This window comes from Anthonomus grandis, chromosome 2, assembly GCF_022605725.1.
Source record: "Anthonomus grandis grandis chromosome 2, icAntGran1.3, whole genome shotgun sequence".
Lineage (NCBI taxonomy): Eukaryota > Metazoa > Arthropoda > Insecta > Coleoptera > Curculionidae > Anthonomus > Anthonomus grandis.
Window position 1 is genome coordinate 14958760 of NC_065547.1, and position 7761 is coordinate 14966520.

A 7761-nucleotide genomic window follows, 5' to 3' on the forward strand; every position below is an offset into this window, starting at 1 on the left:
GATATTTATGTGGGGCCAAGCCTCGTGATTCATGTCGCCCGCTTTTTGTAAGTCATAATATTTTAACTCTGTGTTGTATTTTTATTTTGGAAACAGTTTGCTTAGTTTTTAGAAAATATAAACAGGAACTCCACTTAGGAAGCCACTATATTATGCGACAAAATTATTTGTTGAGGCTACCCATTTCTCATTTTGAACTTGTATGTAGCTCTATCATATATGGAGGTAGAAAGCTGTTTAATAAACTTCCACTAGAGATAAGACAACTTAAGACTGAAAAAAGCCTACGTACAAGGACGAAAATATTTCTTGCTAGTAAAGCGTACTAAACTATGGTTTATATGGTTTTATAATTTTATTTTATTTTAAATTAGTTTCTCGTTTTTATTCCTTTAATGTACAGTCTATTGGTTTTGTCTACAACTTCTATGTTTATATTGACAATAAAGCATTTTTGAGTTTAATGAGAGAATAGGTGACAAATTACTTAGGCCCATTTATTCTGTGGATTAATGCATTAAATAGTTACTTTTTGACACAAAAGTGTAAAATGTTTTGGTTTGTCTTCAAATTTTATATATTTCCTTTTTTTGGGAACTGAGATTTTTTTTTACATGGTGGTGATTATTAATGGGGATTGTGGCTGCCATATTCAATGTCCTTTATTATAGTTTTTTTTAATTAATAAATATTATGATAGTTATTGTTATAATAATATACTCATGAAAACCCCCCATCTCTATATTTAGTTCCAACTTCTTTTGATAAAAAGTAATTATGTGGCAGAAAGTTGGAAGTATATTTTTTAAAATTAACTTTTACATTAAAAATCATCTAGCTGTCTATACTTTATGCCTTTAAGACACAAGTTTTACTTATAAGAAAAAAACACTTTACATCCTGAATGTAATGTTTATTAATTTGTTTGCCTCGTATTTAGTTATTATGCATATTAGGAGAGATTAGATAAAAATTAACAAAAATAAATGCTTATACTAAAAACTAAAAATCTTATACAAAACACTGCAATTTAAGTATACTGGATCCTAAAACTACAGTGAGGATACTAAATACTTTTATAAATTTAACTACTCTTTTGAATCTGGCCCAAAAAGTTAATACAAATTTTGTAAATTCTGTTTTTTTGCCATTGTTCTTTAGCAGTTTCTTCCATTAAGGAAGGAAACAGTTTCTCTGTTGCCGCCATGGATTCCAACTTCATCTCACACATCAGCATATGGATACTAAAGCATTACATTATATATACTTGATTGTGTCGCTGAAGGACAAACAGGGGCAGTAAGCTGAAAAAAACAAAACTTTAAACTTGTTTATTTTTAATAAAAATAGAATTTTCTTACTATGGCAAAAAAGGGACTTTTTTCTAGAGAATGGAGGAAGAAGCAGTCTTCATTGTGTCGCTGAAGGACAACAGGGGTAGTAAGCTGTAAAAAACAAAATTTTAAACTTGTTTTATTAATAAAAATATGGTTTTCTTACTATGGCAAAAAAGGGACTTCTTTCCCAGAGAATGGAAATCATACATCAATCTTAAATGTATCATATCATGTTTCGGCTAAATAATATATGGATCTTTCTTCCTCCCAATTTTTTTTAATTTTCCTCAAATATTCTATACACCACCTGACAATTCCATTACAGCAGCTCTTTTGTTAACCATCTTAAGCTTAAATCCAAGTTTTATCAGGTATCTCCGCAAGGTTGAGACTGAGAAATGTTTTTCCCTTGCCGATAAGGTGTCTCTATGGTCAGAACCTCATTGTTTTTGTATATCCATGTCAAGTCCCTTTGATTGTCCTGCATCTTTCCTAAAAAAATAAAAATTCTGTCTTTAATCCTTTTTTTACAGGGATGTTGTACTATAGGGAACCCCTGTTAAAAACGCTATTTTTTGCAAAGCACTACAATCATTTGTGAACTCATTGAAGGATCATTCCTTAGATTGTTATAGATATTTAGATAAATTTGTTCTTTTAAAACTGCTTGATTTTCTCTGTAGCTTCTACTTCCCTTGCTTCTTTTTGCTTCCTCAATACTAGAAAATGAACTATCAGAACTATGCAAGTCTAAATCACTGTCCAGATCACTCTTATTATTTTTATCACAAATGTTATTGTCTTTCTTGTACACCCACAGTCTCCATAAGCCCGCACAAACACTTTCCTCTTCATTTGCCAAATTTTCCTGCCTATTTTTCCAGGGTCGAAACATTTTAAGGTCTTTAGGTATAATACCAAAACAAATCCAAAAACACAAATAAAAAAACCCAGTTCCTCACAGTAAAAACTGCAAAAAATTTAGACGAATACAGGCCAAATTCTAAATTCTTTACTTTCATAAACGTGTAAAAAGCATAACCGGCAAAACACATCAAATAATAACCTCATATGGCCCCCCTCTCAACTATTAAAGCTGATAGACCCACCCAACAACTATTTTAAAGGCGATAGACCCATCCTTAAAGATCTCTTTAAAAACACGTCGAAAGTAATACAAAAACTGCCCAAAAATTTATTTGGGTAAGGCCCCGTAATTTTTAAAATCAGTGGGATAGAGAGAGATACACAATCACTTGCACAGCCTAAAGTAGGAATCGTCAGAACGCAGAGGCAAAATTTTATATTGTCTATTTATGAAAATGATTTCATAAACAGACAATATAAAATTTTGCCATAAAACATATATACCATGCAACAATAAATATGACATAGGCGCACGGACTAGTTAGTGCGGCATCTGCGACACATCAAAGATTCTAATAGATCTCTGAACTGGACTTTATAAGGCATTATATATTGAATGTTGTAAATTCCGGGAGCTGTGTTTCGAATGTTTTTTATCGAACTTTCAAGTTCATTCATACTAAAAGGTTTGCACAGGAAATTGTTTTTTGGGTACTCACAATAGGTTTTTTGCACCTCTCGGCTGACTGTTGGGGGAGTCACGTTGTCAAAAAATTCTTCAAACCATTTATTATTGGTGGGTTTTAAACAAGTTGTTTTTCTAGTAATTTTTTTTGCTTGTAGCCATAACTGCTTTGAGTTTGTATTTTTATTCAAATTTGAGCACCATGAAATCCAGATTTTCTTGCTGTTTGTTTAAATTGTTTTTCGTTTCTGCCTTAATTCTAGAACATAAAATATAATTTTCCAGGATTGGATTTCGTTTATATTGTAGAAGTGCAGATTTCCTTTTTTGAATTATTGGGTCACAGTCAGAAGGATCCCACCACGGAGGAGGTTTTTTATATGTGTGAGATTTATTTATAGGAATATATAATTTTGCTGCTTCATTTATGTAACTTATTAAAAAACCTATACTTATCCATGGTGTTTTCAGGTACTAAGCTATTAGAAATACGGTTATCTATAAACAAGTAATAATCTTGCCATTAGTTTTTTTTGTATTCCACTTAACTTTCCAGGTTTATTTTTAATGGAATAGTGTGATTGCATTCAAATTTTATAAGGATAGGGTAGTGATCAGACCCTAAGGAGTCATTAGCTATTGTCCAGTGTACTTTAGTTGCATGGTGAGACATAAATCAACAGCAGAATCTAGTTCATTGGGGCAAGTTTTTCTAGTAGGCGACCCATCATTTAATATAACAATAGTACAGTCATCTACTAATCGTAGAATTAATTCTCCCACTAAGTCATTTTTTTGAGGGCCCCATATATTACTATGTGCATTAAAATCACCTAAGATAAAATATGGTGAAGGTATTTGTTTTACTATATGAAACCAATCATTATAGCTTGTCTTAATATTAGGTGGTTTGTAGATTGAAGCAAATGTCACTTTTTCATTATTAAAAAATATTGTTGCAGCAGATATCATTATACCAGAATTGTAGTTAAGAACAAATCCTAAAGGTAAATAAGCCAGATTTTTGGCTATGAAAATTGCAACTCCCTTTCTAAGATATAGCAGATTGAGAATTCTATTGTAAACTATTAATTCTATTATAATTATTATTATGAATGGCCATTATATTGTGTTTTGATTAACTCTAATAATTTGTAATAACTTACTTTTTATATTGTCAGAATCAATGCTTCTTATATCATCTAGCGAATTACAATTTTTAATAAAATTAATAAGGAAGTCAGCAAAAATATTAATTAATTGGTTTTTTACCCATTCATTTCACTTGCATTTTCATTAGTGTTCGTCTAATGAGGTGGAAGAGGGGTGGAGGGGCTAAATACAAATGGGAACATGGTTTTAGGAGGAGGTAAAGAATTAGGTTTTTTTTTGTATCACCTTGATTAGCATTACTGTTGCTGGGAAAAGGATGAGATCTAGGGAATTAATTGGTTGCCGGTTCTATTGGAATTCGGGTATTATTTTCCGATATAGTTAAAGGTAGATTTGAAAAATTAGAACGATAACTTAGTGTGTCATTTAATAAGCTAAAGCTATTATTAAGGGTTATACTAGAGTAAGAATTTTTATAAAAACTTTCAGCTTCTTTAAATGCAATATTTTTTTATCTATCATAAGTTTTTTAGGACTTTTTTGTTTTTCAAAAGAAGGACATGTTTTTGAATAAGACTCGTGTGTGTTTATTTTGCAGTGTACACAATATCTGCAGAAGAACAAGAGTGTGATGTGTCATAATTTTTCTCTTTTCCGCATAAAATGCATAACTGTTTAGTAGATCTACATTGTTTAGAAATGTGACCGTAATTTAAACACTTAAAACACTGCGTTACATTACCATAATACATTTCTACCGGAAAATAAGCTTATTTTCCGTATTATATTCCGGTATCCGGTTATTATTAATGCGTATCTGAGTTGGCAAAATGTTACCTTCAAATGTGAGAAGGACTGTTTGTTTTTTGACAATAACAGATGTTTTATCTTCTTTAAAAATATTTTTTTGTAAATATTTTTATGTCTGTGACTTTACTAGAAGTTTTATATTTTTTTAAAATGTAATTTTAATAACCCTAATTAAACCTTTTGTTTGGATCAAGTGATTGGGAATAAAAGCTCGTAATTGCTCTTTTTCTAATGCTTGATTATTAAATAAATTATTAGCATCTCTTAGTGATTTAAGTTGTACCCACATTCTATTTTCACCTACAGGCTTAACTTCCACAATGCTTTGAATCATTAATTTTTTATGTAGAATATGCCCTACCCTATGAGGGTAAACACGACCAAAATTTTCCCCCGAAATACTTTCTATCATTACGTATATACAACTAAGGTACTCATTAAGGAACTAAAATACTTTTATTAAAATAATCGTTAAGATGTTTAGACAGTGAAATATTAGTATTTAATGGTTGAATGATATTTTTATGATTTTTTTGAGAATTTATTACAGCTTTATCAAATTTTTTACCATCTTCTGAATTAAATTAATAAATGATCACACTGTCAATGGTTTCGTAAATAAAATGCTTATTGTTTTATCTGTTGTGCTTTCAGTTTCAATCAAGGCAAAACCATTGTTAGAAACAGATAGCATATGTGGGATAAATAGTCCATTTATTTATCTTGGTTGGATTTCACCTTCACAAATACTAACAGGGATTTTCTTTATAAGTTTTTCATATGGGTTTACTGATAAGGAAAAGTTGACATCTTTTGATTGACGTTAATAAAATGGAATATTAATAAAATGCTTCATTCAAACTTGATTAGTACCTAAGATCAATATTTAGATTTAATTTTATTAAATAATTTTGAATATTGTATTCTTTGTAGCGTGAAATTGACTTTGTTGACTACCTAAAGCTGTTTTAATAATATTTTTACTACTATACATATATACAATGAGGTATAAAGGTTTCAGCAATTGATGGTTTTATAACTAATTTAAAACTACCTGTGTTAATAAAAATTTTATGTTGAAACGATTAATTTTGACATATGGAAGAAAATTATTCAAGCCTCCTCAAGATTCTACAAAATTGTTATCTTCAAAATAATTTGTATTCATGTTTTGAAAATTTTGATAATTTTCGTGATTATTATCAGCATAATAATCATAACTGCCATTTTCATCATAATCCTGACTATAAACTTCTTCTACTATATAATAAGGTATTTGTTGATTTCTATATTGAGTAAAATGATTTTAAATTCATTGCAGTTTTTGAAATTCGGCCATTTCAAGCATGGACAGGACAAATCACAAAAGAATTTTTGTAAAAAAAATAATAACTCTTTCATTATATGTTAATTCGTAGTTAAAATTGTAAAATAAACTCTTGATTTAAAAGGCTCCATTTTAACTTTAAAAAATCTAGCAATAAAATACAGTTTTTTAAAATGTTTGACAGTTGTGGATGGCACTTGAGAAATCGCTTCTAATTTTGTCATTTTTAAAAACCAGAAAAGGTTCTGAAATTGTCATTTTCACAAAAAATAAATTAGTTTCTGGTAGTCAAGGGTAAACCAGTCCTAAAAAATTATTCTAAAATAAATATAAGATATATCATTTTTTAGGCTGCTCCGCACGCTATCATGTCGTAGACGAGACTCAAATGACTCTAAAAATTAAAAAAAAAAATATATTTTTGTTTGAAAATACAGGGTGTTTCAGAACTATGGGATCAAACATCTGGGGGTTGTTCAGTGCAACAGAAGAATCCATTTGAGTATAGGAACCCATATCCGGAAATGCGTCACTACGCCACTACGGCAGTAAGACGCGTTAAAATTTATAAAAAACATTAATTACCTAAATAGGATCTGCTGCAATTATTTTTAACTTTTGTACATGATACCATAACAACAATTGTTTAAAATCAATGCTTATCAATGTCAATTCTCAATGTCATGTTTAAAAATTTTATAGCTTACAATTTTTAAACATTTATTGCTAATGGAAAACTTTACCAATCAAGAATTGGTGGATATGCATTTGGCATACGGAGCAACAAACTGCAATGCACGAGCAGCATCGCGGTTGTATCATGAACCTTATCCCGAATGACAGCATCCTGGATACAAAAAGTTTATTGCGGTTAATCGGCGGCTCGCTGAGACAGGCATGTTTAAGACCAAGATGCATAATACTGGTGTTGCTCGAACCGTAAGAACGGTCGAATTTGAAAAAGAGGTGCTTAAGCGAGTTGCCGATGAACCATCATGTAGCACACGTGACGTCGCTAAGAATATGAATACGAGTCACGCTTCTGTCTGGCGGGTACTACACGAGCAACAACTCCATCCTTACCACTTCCAGAAAGTTCAAGGTATGACTGCAGCCGATTATCATCCTAGAGTTCAATTTTGTCGATGGCTTCCGGATCACATCATTGCACAATCAAATTTTTTACGATATGTTTTGTGGACCGATGACGCCTCTTTCACAAGATACGGTATTTTTAATAGTAGGAATAGCCATGTTTGTGACGAAGAAAATCCTCATGCAATTTTTCCAAGAAAACATCAGAATCGTTGGTCTGTCAACGTATGGGCAGGCATTGTTGATGATTATTTAATTGGGCCATACCTTCTACCGGAACGGTTAACAGGACCTATTTATCTACGTTTCTTGGAGGAAGTTCTCCCAGAACTCCTTGAAAATGTTCCACTAAAAGTTAGACAGCAAATGTGGTTTCAGCATGATGGAGCGCCGGCTCACTTTGCTGTACAAGTACGCGAGTATTTGGCTCAGCGGTTTGGGCACCGTTGGATTGCCAGAGGTGAAGTAGTTTCTTGGCCTCCTAGGTCACCCGATTTAACGTCGCTAGATTTTTTCTTGTGGGGACA

The 7761-nt window shown here is 31.4% G+C and overlaps 1 long non-coding RNA gene across 1 annotated transcript; it reads right to left on the reverse strand.

The window, feature by feature from the left end:
• Positions 1 to 1114: 1114 nt before the first annotated feature.
• On the reverse strand, positions 1115 to 2200 carry LOC126748049 (uncharacterized). Its single transcript, XR_007664591.1, has 3 exons — positions 1501 to 2200; positions 1362 to 1445; positions 1115 to 1304 (listed from the first exon to the last, which is right to left on the reverse strand). It is a non-coding gene; the product is annotated as an uncharacterized LOC126748049 (long non-coding RNA).
• Between the last annotated feature and the right edge of the window lie 5561 nt (positions 2201 to 7761).